Source organism: Struthio camelus, chromosome 2 (assembly GCF_040807025.1).
Source record: "Struthio camelus isolate bStrCam1 chromosome 2, bStrCam1.hap1, whole genome shotgun sequence".
Classification (NCBI taxonomy): Eukaryota; Metazoa; Chordata; class Aves; order Struthioniformes; family Struthionidae; genus Struthio; species Struthio camelus.
In genome coordinates, this window is record NC_090943.1 from 47770861 (window position 1) to 47792220 (window position 21360).

General features: G+C 41.7%; 1 protein-coding gene across 1 annotated transcript in view; it reads right to left on the minus strand.

Annotated features, from left to right (window-relative positions):
* TRIM71 (tripartite motif containing 71) overlaps nt 1-21360 on the minus strand; it is a 62173-nt gene that overhangs the window by 21891 nt on the left and 18922 nt on the right. The window lies entirely within an intron of this gene.

A 21360-nucleotide genomic window follows, 5' to 3' on the forward strand; every position in this document is an offset into this window, starting at 1 on the left:
TCTACCACTCCCAACAGGAGAGCAAGTCTTAACTACGCTGTAGCGTTTCATATGCTAGGGACACTTGGAGACACTGGAGTTGGAGACCAAAACTGAACATTAGCTTGTCCGTTACAGCATTTTAATACCACAGTGAACTCTGAGGAACCACTAAAACACTTTGCTATTCACAAAGTACTCGGACAAAAAAACCGTACACTCAATTCACAGTGAAAGCCTTACACAACATGCTAGCCTAGAAAAAGAAAGCTGGATCCATTCATAAGCAGTAACTATTTTCATTCCTCCCAGTAGAGGGAAGTGGTACACAGAAATAATGTCTTCCATGGAAGTGTGTTTTCTTAGGAAAGTCAGAAATCAGCTGTGCGGCCTTGTAAGAGTCAAGTGAAAGAGTACAAAAATAATTCAGCACAAGAAAGATCTGTATTCAATCAATTTCTCACTTAGCTATGTACTTTTTTTTTTCTTTTTTGTAAGAACCAGAGTGCATTGTGAGAAAGTCTCAGGTTACCATGCAAGATTTAAAAATCCGCTATACAATGGCAAGTCGGGTTTCACAGTATAAGTAGTTTTTCCATCACCAGCTGTTTGACATCTACCTTGACAGAAAGAAGCAAAAGCAAAACAGCCTGGGCAAGTACTTGGTATTTTGCTTGTCTCATGGTTGCCACCCAACAACTTCCAGTTCCAATTAATAGTTTACGGTACAGCATGCGACATCCCCTTTCCCCTCCTCCCCCTTAAGAAAGGGGGAAAAGGAAGACAGGTGATCCCATCAGATTTCCTGCATCGCATAAAGCCACGTTCAAAATTCCTATGAGCGCAACAGCTGAGGCAGTATGCGGATTAATTTCTCAAAGGGTGTGCGTGTGGTGCGTGTCAGAGGTTTTACTAAAATCCCTCTTTTGCAAGTTAGGTTTTGCTGTAGGGAAATCTGAACTGAATTCTTTTTTTGTTTCTGTTCAAATCCTAAATCCCCAAGCAGTATCTGAGATTCTCAGAGTCTTTTGGAAAGATGTGCTGCCTTGGTTCCCAAACGCACTAGTCAAATATAACAACATCTACCTCAACTAGAGGGCTCCCTGTCTTTATGCTGCAGTTGCCTAAATCTGAATATAATGTTCACTTTCTCGTGCAGCTCTGTAATTTCACTGTTGAAATTACAGGGAACATTTATTACATGTTGCTGAATGACTCCACTTAAACAACTGAGAAGTTTAGAGAGGATGAAAACCAAGACAGGGTATCAAGTTAAGTCATATGAATTTGATATACTTTAAAAACATACAGTAGGGATTTGGGGCCTCAGTCAAGCAGAGCAGCTGAAAGGAAAATGGTGACCACATGAACAGCAGTCCAGAAGCAAGCTAAACTTGTCATTACCCAAAAATAGTTAATGCCAAAAGCAAAGGCTAGGGTAAATACCAGAAAACAGTCCTGTTGCCTAGGCCCAGGTACTCCTGCTGCAAGGTGACTGCATACTGTGATAAACAGTTATGCAACTGTTCAAGCCAAAGAGGAAACTAGATCCAAGGTGTTCAATTGCCTCTTGCCACCCACCAAAATGTGGTGGAAAATATCACCTTTGAATTTACAATGAAGAGATATTTCAGAAGTGCAGATTACATAGGATAAAAACAAAAAAAGCAAAAAAAAAAAAAAAAGGGGGAAAAAACCCCAACCACACACAACCCAAAAACACAGCTCTTGAGCACACTAGAAAGCCATTGACAAGGCTTCCCGATTGTTTCTTAGTAATCAGAAAATGGTGAAACAGAATTCACAACCTAGATTTAAATCTGAGAGCAAAAAGGAGTTAATGAGCTTGGGGGAGGGAAAGGGAGGAAGCAAATAAGAGTGATCTTGCATACTCCATCATTACACTGTTATTTAAAAGTTATCTTAAATACACATGTGAGAAAGCACAATGCATAATCCCCGCTGCGCTCAGTGGGGAAGGCAGCTAGTCACCAAAAGTAAACTGGAAGAGTGAGTCAACTTCAAGATGACGTAGCAACCTTCCAGAAACTCCTTTCTGGATGCAAACTTACTTCAGTTGAGAAAACGGACTTCGGAGGAAATGCAAGAAGAGCAAGTCTCCTGCTGTGGGCAGTCCCACATCTTTGCAGCCAAGAGTGCCCAACAGGCAGTGCATGGGCTATGCCAGCTAGCCAGGTCCAGAGCAAGCTACGCTCCCCAGGAATCAAAGGGCAACCTCAGCTCCACAGCGAGGTGTGGGAGCACAGGGTCCACGCCAGGGAGGAAAGCAGAGCTCACGCCCCACACCCAGCTGGCCTGTGCTTGCACCCACAGCCACCCCAGGCACTTTTCGCCCTCAAGCCTTCTTGCAGCCATGACAGTCATGTACTGTTAGATGAAGTTTCTATACCTGCTTCTAAATAGAGGGGGGAGAAAATACGCTGGCTCCCCTTCCCCCCCCCCCGACAAGAACAACTCTCCCCTCCACAAAACCCCTCACACCAACAATACACTGATTTCGTATTTTTCTTGAAGTGGGAAAACACAGAAGTTTGTTTGCAACTCAGTTTCAATACATTCGCAGTTTACCTAAAAAAGGTGGCAGAACCTCTTCTTCCTCCAATTTCAGCAAGGAGGAGAGGCCACCGCTTGAGTTTTAGTTAGTACAGTTAACAGAACAACATACTGCTGCTTCTATGCTCGTTATCTCACCGTTTTAAAAATAAGAGAACCGGTCTTGAACTGTGGACGGGTGAGGGTAGTAGGAAGGAAGGGAAAAGTAATATCAAGTCTTCCGTAAAACAGATTGGCTTGCGATGCTCAACTTTAAAAAGCAATACTTAAAAAGTCCTGAAACTTTTTTTTTTTTTTTTTACCCTATCCTGTCTGAAGGGATTGTGATCGCAGGGTGGGGGTGGGCATGGGGGTGGAAGTCAAGCTGTGATTTAACTGACACCCAGGTAATTCACTGTTTTCCCAAATGTCTGAACAAGCATTTCATGAACAAAACCTTCAAACATGCTGGTTTTTCCAAACAGCACAAACACTCTGATAGAGAAGGAGGATGGAGAGAGAAATGAAGTGAAGAATAGGACAGCAGAGGGATTTCTCCTTTCAAAGAATTTCAGAACTGTGTAAACTGTGTTTTAATGATTTTTCTATAGTAATTAATCTATAAATAATTACACCAAGATAGGATTGTTCTAAGAAAAAATATGACACCACATCAACATACATTTTGGTAGCCAGTATCGTTCAAGTAAGGGAGAAAAAGCGATTGATAAGCAAGTTCCTTTATTTAAACTACTTTATTACATTAATTAGTATATTATAAGTTCCAACCAAAATTAAAAGGGGAATAGTTTGAGATACTTAAAAATGATTTATTTTAAAATAAATCAGCTATAGGTTGATTATTTCCCAAACAGGAAATATTTCCTGAATTGGTGGCATACAATTTTAGACACTGAACAATAAAGGGAGCCTACTTCAATTTAAACAGAATCAGTGAACCATATTACAGGGCTATTCATCTTTTACAGCCACAGCAGCCCAAGAAATACAACAGCAAGGCCATAAATGTGATTGCTTCAGGAAAGGCTGTACAGTGTACCGTAAAAACATTTTACAACAGCAGGAATTCCTGGGTGTCGCTCTCCCCATTTTTTGGTCCATCTGCTTTCAAAGGGGGCAGGGGGATGGGTGGAGATGTTGTTAAACGTCCCCTGGGACTGCACAGCAATCAATCATCATCTGATGAATGGCCACTAAAGTTAAACCCTGACCCCACTCCACAATTCCCACACCAGTGCTCCCCTCCGCACTGCTGACCAGCTTCTAGCACACCCCCCTCCCACCTCCCAGCCCTCACCAAAATTTCCCAAATACCAAGCCCAGACAAAAGCAATGGAATGTAGTAGGCACCATGACAGAAGAAAATTCAGGGAAAACAGCAGTTGAGGAGGCTTATCCTTAACCTATGTTTAAATAAACCTCCTTTCAGCAGTATTAACAGTGCCCTTTTCTCCTCTCAGCTTGCAGCAAACACTTGATTCTTCTCACTTTAGAGCATATTTAAGAGCATACACGCATGCAGATGTCAATAAACAAAAGGAATCTAAGCAGTGTTCCAGCATTTATTTTCTGCCATGACATTTCAGTATCTTGTAAAGATTTTATTTAAGCCTACGGTGTTAATAGTGTGTAACACAAAGACAGATTTTGAAGTGCCCAGTTCTCTGAGAACTACCTACGAGTCTTGGATAAACCGAAAAAAGCAGAACAGTAGCTTCCCAGGTTTTGTTTTTGAAAGAAAAGAATCTCAATTTGGCTTGTGTCAGTTATTTTGAGTTTATGGCAAAAAACAAACGAACAAAAAACCCACCACTAGCCAATCTAGTTTTCTACTAACAAAGGTGTTTTATTATCTAATTCCCTTGACAATAACACGTACTACCAAACAAAGCTGCTGAGGTTTGAAAGGCTTAGACTCTTTATGAATTTAGCATAAACTCATTTTCTAATGAATTTCTCTCCCCCTTTCTCCCCACTGTTTTCTAAACTAGTGGGAGAAGAACCTGCTTCCCTGCATCATTCAAGCAGCACATTTCCCTTTTTCAAGCAACATATAAACGCACCACTCAAGATGACTGGTTCAGTGTCTGGGGCAGATGGTCATTGCAGAGTTTAATTGGAAAGAGGTAATTTTTACTCTGTAGGAAGCTGGCCCTGAATTTCCACTTTAAGGACAACTTGTGACAATTAACTTAGTTGTCACCATAATCAGAGTAGCATTTTAGGAACTTTAACTCCTGCACTGATACATAACTCAAAATTTTAACTCTAAATATAGATCTTGAAGACTTGAGCAAGCCATATGATACACACCAGAACTACAGGCTACTTCCCCCTGCACCCAAAATACTGTTTTAGCTTTCAGGCATACTTAAAAACCTAGGATTCCAGCTCCTCTCCCCCTCTTCCCCCAGTTAACGAAGAAGTTATTCTTTTTGAATGTACACATGGATGAAAAGCTCTGGTGTAGAAGAGCCTGGCTTAATACCAAATGCTCACGACTGCATTCAACAGTAATGGAAGAGAGTACACCCGCTCCAGAAGGGTCTCCACAGCAGACCAAAGAATTCATTCCGAAATTAGGGTCAATGTCTGTCCAACAAAACTTCTACAAGAATGCAGGCACCTTTCAGTATTACAGCCCTTTCTTACAGGGTATGCAGTGTGCACAGAATGAGGTTTATCAAGTGGAATTCATGGACACCAATTTGCTATTTATCCCCTCTCTGCAGCAACTTGGAGGAACCGAGAAGATTCTTGGTCCTTTCATACGTTCAAGGGCAAGAGGATCATTCAGTCCTATTAGGCTTAGTTTCATTCCCTTAGTCCATATTGAATAAAAAAAGCCTGGATAATGGATGCCTTCAAGACTCATGCAAGCAGAAAATAAAGTTGTAGTGCATTACATAAGCTTTGGGTTTTTTTCAGCGCTAACGCTGATGTCCGTCCTTCTCCAGATATTCCAGATGGAACTGTTTCCATTTCTCAGCTACAAAGGTAGTTGCCCTGGCCCAGTACAGGTGGTAACATCAAGGTAAGACTGAACAGTCAGAGAAGTGGGAGAGGAAGCTCACTTACAAGACCTGAATGTAAGCAGCACTGCCCCAAACGTGAATCCACAGCTCAAGGCTGTGATTTCACCTTAAAACTAAACTGACCTGGTAGCTACTCTAAAGGGAAGTTCTACACTTCCTGCCTTCCTCCTTCACAGCCCATTCCCACTTCCTCTCCTTCACTGCTCCCACAAGCAGACTGGGGGGTCTCTACAAACAGCAGGAGACTAACATTAGAAAAGGAGTTACCTCAATCAGCTGACCCTGGGATCAGAAGAGCAGTAGAGCCAGCACAAGGGACGAGATAGAAATCCTCAACTGAGGTCAGGGAGAGAGGTTTTCAGATGAGGACTACCCATTAAATCAGCTGAGCTGCAACATGAAGCCACATGGTCGAGTTCTGGTGCTTAGCCAACTTCACAGTAAGAAATCTTTATCTTACTTCCAGTTGATGATGTCTGCTTCAAGTTCTAACTGGGAGAATGATACCTAACCAGAGCCGAGCCTGGTAAACTGAACAGGCTGTTAAACCAGATTACCCTCAAGATTCTTGATTCTTACCTTGTATTATCCTGCTGCGATAAAACATTAGGAACAGTTGCACATTTTGGAGAGTAGGGACATGACAATGTGGATCAGCCAAATAATCTAGATTAAAAGCAAACTTTTTTGGAAGGTGTATTTTTAAGTGCACTGACAGAATTCAAGATAGCTTCTCATTAATAGAATTCAGAAAACCCACTATTTAGTAACAGCTGGGAGTGCAACAAACACCATTTCAATCATCTTTGCCAATGCAGAGGCAGTTACAACTTTGCAGTGTCACTTCTAATCCAAATCTTTGGGAGATCCACCTTGCTGTGAAGGCCACACAGTATCACTCTAATGGTGTGACAACAGGCTGTGAACTGTGGCTAGAAGACAGGAAGTCATGGCTTGGACAAAGTTGGTTTAAGGAGCTGCTAGCTGCAGTATATTATGAAATTCCACCCTCTTTGTTTAGGATTGAAATCTCAAAAGGAGAACTTCACGTAATGGCTATATATAGCTCCTGGTTTCAGCCACCCACCTGAAGCCCTGGAACTGCAGCATCCTCGGCATTTCTTTCAGCAGCATCTCCACCACCTGAAGTTCATCTATTCCAGAAATGGAGAGGTCTAGCAGTGCACAACTCATCGGGAATTTACCTGGCATTTGACGATTAACACCTCATCAACTTGCTTTCTTAAAGCTCTTGGGTGCAACTTAATACATTAGATCAGATGGCCCAGTTATCTCAAAGATTCTGGTGGCTGATGGACTGGAAAGCACAATTTGCATCCTCCTCTTATAAACCCATTGCTCCACTTCTTCCCAAATACATATAAGCAAGATCCAATACACTTCTAATGCTAATACTGAGGCAGCACAGGTATAATTATTCCACAATGGGCTATCACGTAGATACGGCATACTGTTAAGTCTACATTTAGTGATTTTCTTTTAAACAAATGGTTTGGGGGAAGAAAATCCATATTCTTTTTGTTTTAAAAATCATAGCATCTGCTTCAGGGCTAAAGTAGGTAAAAAGCCTATCTATAGGAAGATGCAATAGTATCAGTAGCTAATAGGACCAGCGATGATAAGAAGTTGGCTCTATTATAGAGCTTTCAACAGGGGAGACCAGCCTGTGCTTCAAAATGCAACTCTCTAGCTGTTTAAATGCAGCTTCTATGCCAAATCTATGTGACACAAATAGCAGCAGGGTGGTCTTGGCAGAAAGGCTTGTGGGTCAATCTAAACATTCAACAGTTCAAGGAAGCGGGTCAGTCTGCTGTAGAAGCTAATATTAGATTGTGTCAGGACCCTGATTTACTTTCAGGCGAACCTGTCCAAGCCACTGTCTAAGCCCAAGCAAACTATCCACCGAGCTCCCCTAACTCTTCAGCTCTCTCAGAAGTATATAGTGTCTTGTGGTTCTGAGCCAAAGGCTGACCATGATTTCAGTGATGCTGTAATGGGTCAATGGACTGATTATGATTTTGTTATTCCACATGGCAGAGTTTTGTTTAGAGACAACACAATCTCAACATCTCTACCAACTCTTTGTAACACATTTTCCCATTTCCTGCACAGCTCTCAACACTTGAGCTTTTAATATATTTTTTTTCCTCTCTATGCGCAGGAAGAGTTAGAAGAGAAACAGGGACACTTAAGGCTCCTCACTTGCTGGTAACATTAGTACAGGCCTCACCTCTCATCTCTGTGTTTCTCAGCTCTGTCCTGTTCCTACACCACTGCAAAGGATGCTGTACCTGCTCACCTCCTGGGCAACTGTTGACCTTAATATGGAAAGCTGACAGCAAGGATGCCACTGCATGCCTTGCAAACAAATATCTAGAAAATATCATTGTCTCCAGTATACTGGAGGTGAACCTTACTCCTCTGGACTTGATAAAGGTGAGGGAATGGACTGACATGGGTACGCGACAAAAACAGAGATGTTGCTTCACAACTGGGTTAAGCTGATGGACTGTGCACTGTCAGATCAACTTGCTGAACCCAGCACAAACAACTCTCATAAGATTAATTTTCTTCTAGAGCTGGTCTGTAGTCAAGCCATCACTACCTAAGAAATTTACTTTGGCAAACCAAGTCCGAGTTATGCAATAAACTCCCATTAATATTTCTAGAGAGCATCAGAACCTAAACACTTTCACTGGGGGGGGCAGGGAGTATACCAGACTAGATATCTTGAATTTGTATAATACTCATCTGTTAGGGAAGAAAAACCAAAGAACAGATTTCTTCTTGTTTTCTTTCTGCTAAGGAGCCTAAGCTTCCTTTATCTCACAAGTTTGCCCAGAGAAACTGTGGCCTCATGGATTTTAACACCAACAGATTCCACCTCAGGTCTTTGTTTCTGACAGAATACCAGAAATCTTTGTTCAGAAGAACCCTTTACTACATGAATCGTTTCCTGCTTGTGAACTTAGCCCTTGCACTCTTTCACACTGTGTACTGCTTCGGTCACAGCATCTAGTACTTGTTTGTTGCACGGCAGAAGAGAATGTTGTAAATAAGCATTTCCACATTTGAAAACATCCAACAGTTAAAGTGTTACAGTTTGAATTACAGGTTAAAAATCATGTAGCAACCAGAGACTACTACAAAATGAAGAAATTAAACTCCCATCCCTATTTGACTTCCTAGCCCACTTTACAGCTTTATCATACAGTTGTTTCCCCTTGCTTCTGTGGTCTTACCTGTAGCAACAGAGGCAGAGGACAAGAATCCAGAACAATTAGTAGAAAACAGTGCTTGAAAGTATTCAATACTTTTAAAATCAATTGCAATTCCATATGAAAATCTCTCTCTCAAAGCTTTCAATTATACGGTAGCATAACATCTTTAATTTCTACCTAGAAAGCACATACTCTATTTGGGGGAAGATTTCCCTCTATTCTGGTTTCTTCATTTAGAAAAAATTGGTTTTAGTAACATTACATAATCTTCACAGAATAAAAGGGTATCTAGACACCTTTTTAAAGGAGGATTAGTGTTAGGAAGGGGAGAAAAAAAAAAGACATCAACTTCTCAGCTAACCAATCTCAAAGCCCTTGCTAAAGGAGAACTACTGACATACACTTAGCAAAATTAAGCAGTTAAAGTGTATCCAGCACCACTAGTACTAGGCTCTGGTAATTCCCCTTTGAGTAACAGCCTAGTAGGCAATATCACTACATGTATTTGTACAAGACACTGTCCCTCCCCCAGTTCCAGTATCGGTTCCTCAGAGCGGAGGCTTACCTAGTATTATACAAGCTAATATCACTCAGATACCAATTACTGAAGGGATTAGCCTGCTTGCAATGATGCCTTGTGGTAAGACTCATAAATACCCTTGCACATACAAAAATAAGATACCTTTATCAATTTAGATTTAGAAACAGAACCTTATTATAACCCTATGCAAGTTGCACCTATGTAGAATAAACACAAAGAACAGTACTGCAAGTTCATGCTTTAGGGCATAAAGTGATCACCTGGGATATGAAGAAGGAAATCCTCCCAGTGAGAAACTGCCCACTTAGTGTATGCGTATGGGGGGACATTGACAGAACCACCCCCATCCCCAAGCGTTAGACATTGGCTGCTGCTACAGACTCAGTATTAGGCAGGGAACAGCAATCTAGATGTTACTCCTGCTTCTGCCTTTCACCTCTTCTGCTCTTCAAAAGAAAACTGTAACAAGAACAGCCACGATACTGACCCCCACAGCAGCAGGAGCTGTTTGGGGTGGGGGGGGGGGGGGAAGGTGAAACAACCCATGCCTATTAAACACAGCCAGTATACCACTGGTGCCATATGCGCACCAAACTCAGGTCACAGCAAATATGACCAACTACAACATTTTATTAGGCAACACAAGCAAGCCAGTTGTCTGGAAAAACTGACATATAAATCCATTCAAAGTGTTTTATATTGCAATATTTTTTAGTTACTGCTTGCATGGAGCAGGTTTTCTGGAAAGTACAAAGGCAGCACTGAATGGGCCTGCTCTTCTGAAATGCAGTAAGGAGCTTGCTTCTCCTGCTGCCACACATACAGTTCTGTTCTTTGCCTTAGCTGCTCGTCTTGCCTCATGCTGTCTCATTCGCTATTTTTACAACAGTTATATACCCACACATGAACTCCTCACTGGATAAGGCCTTTGAAGGAACTTAGTTTTCTTTGCTAAACCCAAGAGTGGCTAACAGACATCTGGAAGAAGCCTTCCCAAAAAGTATTCAAGGGCTGCCTCCACACCAAGTCAGACACCCACACGCTAAAAATGCTAGCATAAAAATTCTGCTAGCTAAGTACTCATTTCAGAGCAGAAATAAAAATTATGATATGTTGAGGTTTCAGTTAGGATTCCTCATCATTAATTGTGGAATCTTGGTGAAGCAAAAAGCAATTTGGATTTCATTGAAAGAAAAAAGCGCTACGCTCTAGAGTAAGGCAGCAGTTTCCAAAGGCATTCTATAGAGATACTGTATGGGAGTAATTTACTATCAACATCAAGTTGTACCATGTCAAATAATTGTTATCTGCTCTTAGCATATAGCCCCAAGTATCCATTTTATTCACAGAAGCAACATTCTCCTTGAGAATCCTTGTAATAGAGCATCAAGACCAAACTTATCAGATCAATATGCTTGTTACAATTCCTCTTAATTTTAAGGAGGATTATACCATCATGTTTTATGAAAGACTCCTCAGGAAAGTGTTTTCCTATGCGCGCTGGTGCACCATTACTTCTAACTGAACTCTAACATTTAATGTTTGTTTTGGAAGACCTAACTGTCTTAACAGGCCCAGGGCATTTCAATAATCATATAACAAACATCACTGCAGGTTACTCTTTAATCCCTTGCGAGTCAATGAGTAAATTTCTTGTCCATCTATCATATAATGACAGCTCTGCAATTGCTGCCAAAAAGGTACTGTAAATCATAGAAGAAAAACAGATCTAACAATAAGGAGATCTGTTCCTGGAAGTCAGAAATGTTTACTCAGAATAATTCTATCACCTTCATTATATAAAAGAACGAACAACAGATAAATCTGTTTGTACACTCTTAACACAGAACTAGAGAAATCTATATTTCCACCTAGAGATTTAGGACAAGTCTTCAGTGTTTGTCCCTGATGGAGATCTGCTTATTTCTGTGGTCACAGAATAGAAGTAGGACCTCAGAAGTTTCAGAGCACTAAATTACATACTCACCACGTTCTGCACCGTTTCCAAACTGGTGAAAAACAGAAGTTACCAAATTTCAAACCCTGTGGCTTTCCTGACAAAGTATTTTGTACCCAGGAGACATTTTCTTTCACAGATTTAAGTGCTGTGAAGTGTACTTTTGGCAAACAATAATTATCATCTTTTTTTAAGTGTGCTACCATAATAGCCCTTTTCCTCATGGAGGGTTAAGGCTGTTTCTTTCTATTTGAATTTGAAAAAGAAAGGAGGGAAGAGATAAGAGTTCCAGGATGAACAGTCATTCAATTAAATGACAATAGAAGGAGAACTGGAATAACGCCTTCAGCCTGCAGAGTACATTTGAAACAAAGTGCCTACAAACGATCCACGAGGAACACTAATAACTGCATTTTGTTATTGTGCCCATAGATACAGTTATTCAGTAGTAGGTTCAGTTTTGGGAGAGTAACGGTATTCAATCCTTCATCCCAGCCACAAAGCTTAACTTAAATAAGATTCATATACGTATGTTCGTCATCTTAACCTGTTCCATAGGCCCCCCCCAGGGGTCAAATATTCTACATATGTATTCATACTGCCAGACATATTCATTTGTGTAGCTTTATAGTTTTGGCCTAACCAAACCAAAACAGGTTTGTTGCCACCCTGTCATGCTTCAGCATCACAATGCAAGGACCTTTTAAGGATCTGAAAAGGTTTTGGACTTAAAATACTTAAATACCTTACATCCTTAGGTGAAAGGACCCGCTTTTCAATAGTACCATCAGTTGTTCCAGGTAACTTTTAGATTGCTTCTGTATTGTGCTGGGAAGTTGGCATTATACTAAAAGCTTCAACTGTAGCTTTGTTTGAGCTTTTAAATAAGGACAAATGTAAATATAAAGAACAAAACAAAGGCTATCCAGGCTGAGCTAAAGGGGTGAGGGGAAGAGTAAAATGTGACTCACTTCAGTAAAAGGAGAGGGGGAAGGGATGGCTAAAACCTAAATCCTTGCCTCAAAAGCCTTGAGATGCACTAGTCTTACTACAAAAAAAAAAAAAAGAAAAGAAAAGGAGGCTATTCCATGACAAAAACAATGCTGTCTCGTTATGCATATATTACACATTCTTAAAGGAAGAGATCTTTCTAGCAGTGAAAGCATGTGAAAATGCAACTTGAACATCTACATTAGAAGTAAGCTGTTTTTGACAAGCGCTGGCAGGAGTTCAACTGCAGTTTAGGTACACAATTTCCAAAAGACTACGTTTACACAAGGTAGGGATTTCCCCCTGAGGGAGGAAGCAGGTAGGCAAGGCAGAAGAAATTTTACTACCTCCGCACAATCAGCAGGAAGTTTTTATGAATGCTCTTATGTACACATAAGTCTTGCATTTTAGCAAGGCATAATTGGTATTCAGTTACCAATGTTTTGACAAATGCAACTATCTCTAAAACAGAAGTTAAATTATCGTGGCTTAACTTCTGTTTATTTTTAATGTATTGCTATGCTAGTCCTACATTTCTCCTGCTTGCCAAGAAGGTACACTTTTGAAGAAGGTATAGAGGGTTTTTTTTTTTTTTAATTTAGTGAGGTGGTGGACAAAATAACATTTTCTGCAATCCAAGCAGAAAAGAGAAAACATGTTTAACCAGATACTGAAGCACGAAAGTATTAACTTATTGAGCCCTGTGTGTTGGTCAAAGACCTTCAAGGAATCTACCTGTCTTCCTCTACCTCTAGGCTATTCTTCCTGAGCTCCCAAAGATGACAAACAGCTGAGAGAGGAGGAAGGGCAGATTTCACAAGAGTCTTCTGGTCAGTGTTGTCATCCAGTTCTTTCAGCAACCGTGTGCATAGGGTTAAGCATATCATTTCTAAATAAAGTATTATGATAATTTGTTCTAAAACACAAGTGCCTATTAGCATGGGTGTGTATAGTCAAAGTGCAAAGGAGAATTAAAAATCCATCTGTTAACACAATCCCACAATAAGGATTTGTGGAAAAGCTTTCTACCTTCGCCCTCTACCAAAAGGTTAACTTGCTGCACCCTTCCTCCCTCCCTTACTATCGAGCTAATGGAGCAACTTAAAGAACCACACACAGGCAAGTACCTCTGGTAGCTCAGTACCAAGACAGACCTACTGCATCAGGAACATCGCTTCCTGTGACTCCCCTTTCAAGTAATAACCAGACCCACTGATTTACTTAAGATTTAATGAGATTACAGCTTGAGGTGATTTGACTGGAGACCATAAAAGTTTTAGGAGCCCATCTGCTCCGCAAAACTAACCTCTTGCACACAAGACCGGGTATGAGCTGACCTTTCAGAGCTGCACTGGAGTTCAGGCAAGAATCAAGTCAGAGGGGTACTTGATAGGCAGACACACCAGACAAAAACCAAGAGATTTGCACATTCAGCCCACGAGGAGTTTCCATATGTACATCAGTACTCAAGGGGGATCTTTACAAACCATCAGTAATCTTTTCATTCAACAAAGGCGAGTCACCTTAGGGTACTTACCCCATCATTATCACACCATTAATAGCAAATTTAAACTGTAGCTGATGCAATGGTTCTAAAGAAACGTGATGCAGTTTTCACCTTGCGTATGTCAAAAACTCATGACAAAGAACTCTGGCCCTTGATCAAATGTTGCACTGTAAACCCCTCCTAATCGCACTGAAAGGCTAAGTCAACCACTGCCTTCCACCCCACTTTGCTTCTTTCCCCTATCTATAGTAAGCACATGCATTTTCCAAAACCTACCGTGGTATGTTTCTCGTATATTTCCCAGTATCAGATAAAACAGGATAGACTTTTTTCCCCCAATAAATACAAGAAAAAAAATACTGATTTGGAGAGATCAAGGGTACAAGGGGAAAGAGCTACTGTTTTTACTCAGTTACCTTTTTTTTTTTTTTTTTTAAATAGACCTGTGAAAAACGGCATTTCAGAGAGACTGGTTCAAATACTTCAAATCTAGATTTAAACACTAGACAAATATTCAAATTTTTGCCCTTATAAACCAAACATTGATGGCTGTTGAAAAATTAACTGGACAGCTGCATTTTGTAGCTTAAAATTTAGGTGCTGTTTTTTTTTTTTCTTTCCCTTTTAGGCCAAGAGGTTTTGTTGTTTTGTTCTCACTTCAGTAACAGGCCTCAATATGCAAGTTACATCTGGAAACAGACAAAAGCCAACTGCCCAGCAGTATTGGAAAATTAAAACATTGGGTCAGACTCAAACGGACTAGGAAGCCAAAGGTCAAAGCAGCATTAAATCATTAGTTTCCCAGCTGCCACCAAGGCATGGAGTTGACCTTTGATTTTGTAAGAAGTGGTCCAAGCAATATGGGCAATCTGGCACAGTGGAATATTATCCTTGAGATGGGGGGGGGGGGGGGGCTAGATCTTGCAGGCAAAAATTAAACTAGCCTTTCAATCTCTCCAGACCAAAATCTGCACAAGCTGAAAATGTAATTAGTGAATATGAAATTATCAGACTTTAAAGCAAAAATGGTTCAAGCAAACTTGAACCATTTTAGGTAACTTATTCATCTAGCAGGGAGAGTAAGTGGAGTTTAAGAACATAATGAGTGTGTTTTAGAGAATACTAGAATACTATATTTCTGGGAATAAGTTAAGTTTTCAGTAAATTACATTTTTAAAGAGTTTTAGTTGTTTGTTTTTAAACACTATATTTGAGATAGAGATCTTCTCAGAATAGGAAAGACCAGAACACTGCATTTAGTCAGCTTGTTTTCCTATTAATTAGTTTCACACAGCAGAGGTAGCAAAGACAGAACACAAAGGCCAGTTTGTCATTTTGTCCCTTTTGCCTCTATGGTCTTAAGTTTCATCTACTACTACCCTCTGGCAATAGCTCCCGAGCCGGTCCTTATACACAGCTCTGCTGAATATCAGAGTTGAACATGCTGAGCTCTGGTCTGGCTAGCCACCTGGTTGTTTCACAGTTAGGATTTTCACTGCCAAGGTGAAAAGTACATGGTACTAAACAAGTATCTTAGTGACTAAGAATGGGCAGAATAATGGTCTTCCCACTCAAGATCAGATAGCCCAATAAAACCCATTCTGAACATACAGATTGGCACACTCTAAAAGGACCTAATGTCATAATGCTCAAATCAGTGGAAGAGTATTTCCTAGACCTGCTTTAATAATGAATGCTACCAAAACAGAACACGGAATAGCAATACGGGTAAGTAATGTCTTAGCGGAATCAACTTCCAAGTTTGTCCAGTTAGCAAGCAGTGAAAGATACAGATGGGTAGTTTATCTTAAACTTTATCTTAACCCTTTCCGGGAGCACCCAATTTGGGTAGCATTGAAAAAGCTGAATAACATGCCAGAAACCTTAGGTTACAGAGGCTTAACTACTCACACTTCCTCATCAAGACCCTTCAGAGAAAAATTAAGGGCTGTTTGCTTGTTCAGCATTCTAATTTATCTACATCAGCACAACCTCAAATTCATTATTGAGACACCACAAAGTGTTACGTTCGCTTCATGCAACCTACTTAAGGCCACTGGCTCCTAGGTGGAGGGCAAGTTCTGCCACTGTAGACTTCTTTCTAAGGAGAAGAAAGGTCCCAGGGTTTGCATTAGATCGGCAAGCTACAACTTAACGGAAAAAGTGAATGCTTATGGCTGTTGCTGCTCTGCCTTCCTTTTTTACAGTCCTGAGAGGGGTGCAAAAGGTGCAAAGCCTTAAAGCTAGAAATAGGCCTTGCTAAAAATAGCCATTCTCCACATTCCTGTTTTCTAAACTTGGAGTCCTGTTAATGGTTTTCTCATACAAACAGGTCAGTCACCAGCTCGTGTTAGCTTAGGATGGGATAAATAAGGCTATTTCTGGATTTCAGCATCACACTGACCCAACTTCTGCCATGAAAACCTGTGAAATCCAGCTACCCCAACACCCCCTTTCCTGAATGGGGAGTTCTGTTTATCATTTGAGCTACAAATAAGGCAAGCCTACGCCCAAAATCTCTGCAGGGGCTCAGAAGCATGCCCTCTGGACCACAACCAGTGGCCTAACCCTGACCAGCACTACAGGTGGCCATTTGCTCCCAAACATGAACCTGGCACTGGAGGGGAACAAGACAGCAATCATACAGGTGACTGACTAGCCCTGATCTTGCCTCAGCCCTACTCTGGCTGCCACATGAAAAATAACTTCTGCTTGTTCTAGAAAAAAATGTGTTTTCCATATGGCCTCCATTCTCATTGCTAGGAGTGGATCATGATCAGAGCCAGGACTCTTAGTTCACAGGAAAAAAACCTTTCCCAAACTTTGAGCTGTTCAGAAGAAACCCCCAGAGAATCACTGATGTAATGATTTTCTCAAATATCTAGTCTCAGTTTGAAAACACAGTATGTATATTTGCACACACAGAAGGGCAAGTTTTTTTTAAGGAGGCAGTAGGCCATGGAATTCTTGCATTGAGAAGGGCAATAACTACCAATACAGTTCAATCAAGATAATGCATGAAAAGGGCATAGGGTGTTATGCAACTATCCCCCTCCACACCCTAACTGAAGGGGTCCATTTGCTATCACCTAAGGACAGTAAGGGATTTTGTAGCCTTCTAAAACAGAGGCTGGAGAGAGGAAGGCAGACCTTTGGGAGTTAGACCAGGGGTGACCAAGAGGCCCTCCTTCGTGACTGCTTGTTCCTCCACATCTTTGCTACTGTGCCTCTTATCACTGGAGCCAGATGCTAGGGGAGCTGGTGGGGAGCACAACAGCCAGCAGCAAAACCCTGGGACAATAGCCTGGATGTTCGGGTGTGGTGGCCAACAGCAGCAAAAACAACTCGTTAATGCAAGGTCTTAGGCAGGGCTAAAAGTAACACCTTCTAGGATAGCAAACAGGAGAAGTATATGGCTCCCCTAGCCTAGCCCTTGTATGCATAGTGCTGAAACCATCAGCTTGAACTCTCCTTCAGAGCAGGTAGATTTTATTTTACTTGGTCTAGTACCAAGCATGCAGCAGGCCCACTTCCTCCTCTACAGAGGTGTTTTTGTGCAAAGCTCTCTTGTGCCCAACTCCTTTGGGTATGTTCACAAAGCAACGAGTATTTTCGTAACATGGTCTTTTTGCTTTGGTGTTAACACACTGCTCTCTGGGAAGCGAGAGGGCACATCACCAGTCATCGCGGTGGTAGTTTCCTTACTAGGAGGATGATCCCATAACCCTACCTCAGGGCAGGAAGCAAAATGGAATTTGGAGATTCCTCTAAAGTGAATAACTAACAAAAGCTAATAACCCCCACAGTTTCAAGAACACAGAGCTATTGTCATTTCAGCCACAGCAGACTCCATGAGCTTAGTGGATGGACTTTCTAATCAGGCTGCCTCCCCCTGCTTCACGAAAGTAACAGTTCCCCTAGAAGCACAGTTTCCAAACTGTTTTTGCTAGGAGAACCACATCCCATGCTTTCCAGCTCCTGATCCACTTCTAAGTGTCATCTCCGCCATTCCAGAAGTGCATATTCAGGTCTGTTATGTCAGCCACATGCTCAGTCTCATTTGGAGCTACTTCCCCAGAGGGTCTAAACCTGAGTACAAATAAAACCTGGGATCAGACACAAGTGTCTAGCACTTAAATCAAGTGAGATCTTCGGCAATAAAACTAGAATGAGAGACTTATCAGGTAGCATCACTGTTCAGTGATACAAGGCAGACCGATACACCCTGCAAATAAACCATTTAAACTCTACCATGCCTTCTTTCCTGCTTGGTAGAAAGCAAGCACCGAGATGCTTTCCCTCTAAAGGGCCGAGAGCAGAAGACCACCTATAAAGTACAGCCCCTTGGAAAGAGGTTTGACAAGGAGAGGAGGAGACCTCCGATTTTACCCCACTGGCTTTCTTCAGCCCTAGAGTTGCTATTAGAAGAGGAAGCACAGCTGTAGCAACAACCTTCTCAAAAGCCAGGTCACCCTGGGACACAGTAATTCAGAAGTACTAGCTCATAGACAGAAAGTGAATTGGAAGTCTTTTGAGGGGTCTGCTCTTCAGAAGTTTGGTTGAACTGCCAGCTGCTTGCAGTATGGGAAGGACAGGGACCCTCTGATGACCCAAACACAACAAGTATTCCTTTTTGCCCCAGAGCCTGGGGCTGGCTGCCAGCAGACCTTTGCATCTTAAGGTCTGCAGCTCCCTTAAAAGGGTAACAAAGATGTTGTCAGCAAAACAAACATGAGTTTTCTCTACTAAAAGGTACCCTACACAATCTCATAAATGTCTTTCTCTACCGGCATTAAAAAAAAAGGGACTGAAATAAGGGACTGAAATGAGAGTTACATGCGGTATTCTTGATGCTGGCTTACCTATAGTGGAAGTGCTGCAGAGACAGAAGATGAATATAGTGTTCTATAACCTAGTAGATCAGTAGCTAGAGCTCTCCCTAGCTGAGGCTTTCAAATGTGACCTTTATAAGCAAAGCTGATCTTGCAGGAAGTTGCATGCTCAAAAAAAGTAATTCCAGTGAAACAGAAGCACTCAAGATGCTTGAGATCTGGAGCTAATACAGACCAGGAAGGGATTTCTTTTCTTGGGGGAAGAGGGGAGGAGTCAAGAAGGGGGTGTGGGGGGGGAAACTTACTAAGAATGTTAACAGCAGACATTATATCCAATTTCTTTGCATTCCTTCCTCCCCACCCCCCTGATTTTTTTTTTTTTTTTTTTAAAACAGGAGCAAACTTGCAAGTTAAGGATTCTGATCAATGCAACATGTTAGGAAAAGAGAGCAGGAGGTCAAGAGGAAATGATTAATCCTGTGCAGAAGACTGGCAGGATGGGCCCTGGAATGGCTTACCAGAACAATGCCCCCACTAACAAGCAGGTCAAAAGACCCTTACAGTGAACAGAAGCCCCAGTTACACTGTACATTAATATTCTTCACTTAGCCCAAAGTTACATTTGTTCACTAAAGCCAGATTTGGAGGCAGGAGGAGGAGAGTTGAATTAGAAGACAGGTGAAAGAACTCGTGGTGCCACACACAAGCAGAAAATCTGAAAGGTAAAAGATTACAAGCAATCTACCAAATCAAAAAATGTACAAGAGCTGCATTTTTAGCGTTTATAGAAGGCCACAGTAAACTCAGAAAGGAGGAAAGAAGCCACCACTACAAGTTTCAGTTGTAACACTGACTTTGTGTTCAATTCATACAGTACACCAATGCTCCCTCTTGATAAAGAGGGCTCTTCTGTAAACTGCATAGTTTAATAGCCCAGAGAAGAACACAAGACAACTGAGCAGATTCACTGCAGGCAATACTTTAAACCTCACACACCTCTCAGTCCAACGTAAAAATATCAGCTTTTTAATGCTGTGGTTGCGTTGTACCAAATAGAGCAGCAACGCAAACTTGAGTGACTACTCCAGGTAATTATCCCAATCCCATGCTGTTTCTCCCCTCCAGTTTAGTCAGCGTTATAGTTCCTAGCGTGGCACTGTGGAAGCAGTCAGGGAAAATGAGTTCTACTTTGAAAGAGATCAGAAGAACTTACACAAAACACTTATCTAGTCTCAATGCAGTTCACACATTGGCCTCACAAATACGTATTTGTAAATAGGCAGTTGAGGTTTCAGAACTGGTTCAAGGCTAACCCAACAAATCTTCATACTTAAGGAAAAAAGCAGCTGTCCCAGCAGCAGCCCCCCCAACTTCCTGGTGACCTCCCTAATGCAAGCATTAGCACCTTGTAATGCCATCAGAGACCTGATCTGGCTGAAAACCACCCTGAACTTGTCCATAATCCATAAAGAACAAAGTTAAGCTCCCAAGTCAGCTCTTTCCCCACACGGCTCACTTTATCATTGTGGGAAAATAATAAGGAATACTACTACAGGTGTAAAGATCGGTACCAACCGAAAGGCAAGTGGTGGGAACAGACAGCGGAAGGGTAAGAGGGGCCAGCTTGCCCCTCCTCCCTGCAGCAGCGCATGCTTCACCCGCTGAGACCACTGCAGAACCACAGCCCGAAGGAGCCAAGCAGTGGGGAGGGAACGCCCTCCGGCAGCATTGCCGACTGCCTTTGTACCAGCAAACAGCCTCCATTTTGATGAATTAGAGGCTTTCAGGGCAGTCTGGAGAGGCCAAACCTCAGCTCCCAATGACCAGAAGTAAAAATGGCAGATTCATATTACTGCTTCCCAACACAGGCAGTCAGTAATGCCAGCAGGGTTCCTTCAAATCATGAGCGACTTCTGTATATACTAACCCTGAAAGCACTTTTATCCCGCAGGTCCACTTCTCTGGTAGCCTGGGCATTGAACCCCTCCTCCTACTCCAAGGGAGCAGGAGAGGGCTGCACACAGAGCAAAGGCCTAGCCGAATGCAGGTTTGTGCAGCAAAGCGCCATTAGAAGAGGCAAATCCTCATAGCACATCTCAGTAAGTCACAAGCTCCAAATAAGATCTCTTTTCTCAGTTTCTATTAAATTGAGAATAGAAGCGCAGGGCTAATCCTTTTAATATGCACTATTTTAATCTGCACTCCTTTTTCCTGTCCCACTATTTTTCTGCAGGGGAGAGCCACAGCTTGTAAAGCAGAGTGCATTCAGGTTCAAAACTGGGGAGGTCTTTGGCATTAACAGCTCATTTTGGCAAGGAAAATTCACACCTCTTAGGAACAGTCTCAAGACAAAAACTACAGTTTATTTACAAGCAACTTCAGACTCAGTGGACTCCACAGCTCTTCTGGTTAAGACATAAAAATCCAACTAGCATACATGTTATAGTTTATGCCAGTACTTAAATCCCACCAGTATAGGCACAGTTAAGCAGGCACAGACTATTCTGCCTTGTGATCTCTTTCGGGTCTGCTGAGACTCAGTAGACAGTAGTGTTTATTAAAATCAATGAATGTGAAATTGCAGTTTGCCCCTTCAAGTTACGGAGATAGGGAATTGGATTCACAAAAGGTGAATTTAGTATTTTTGACTCTATTTAATCCATGTTTCCCTAGGGAAACCAATAAAAAAAATTCAGCTTTAGG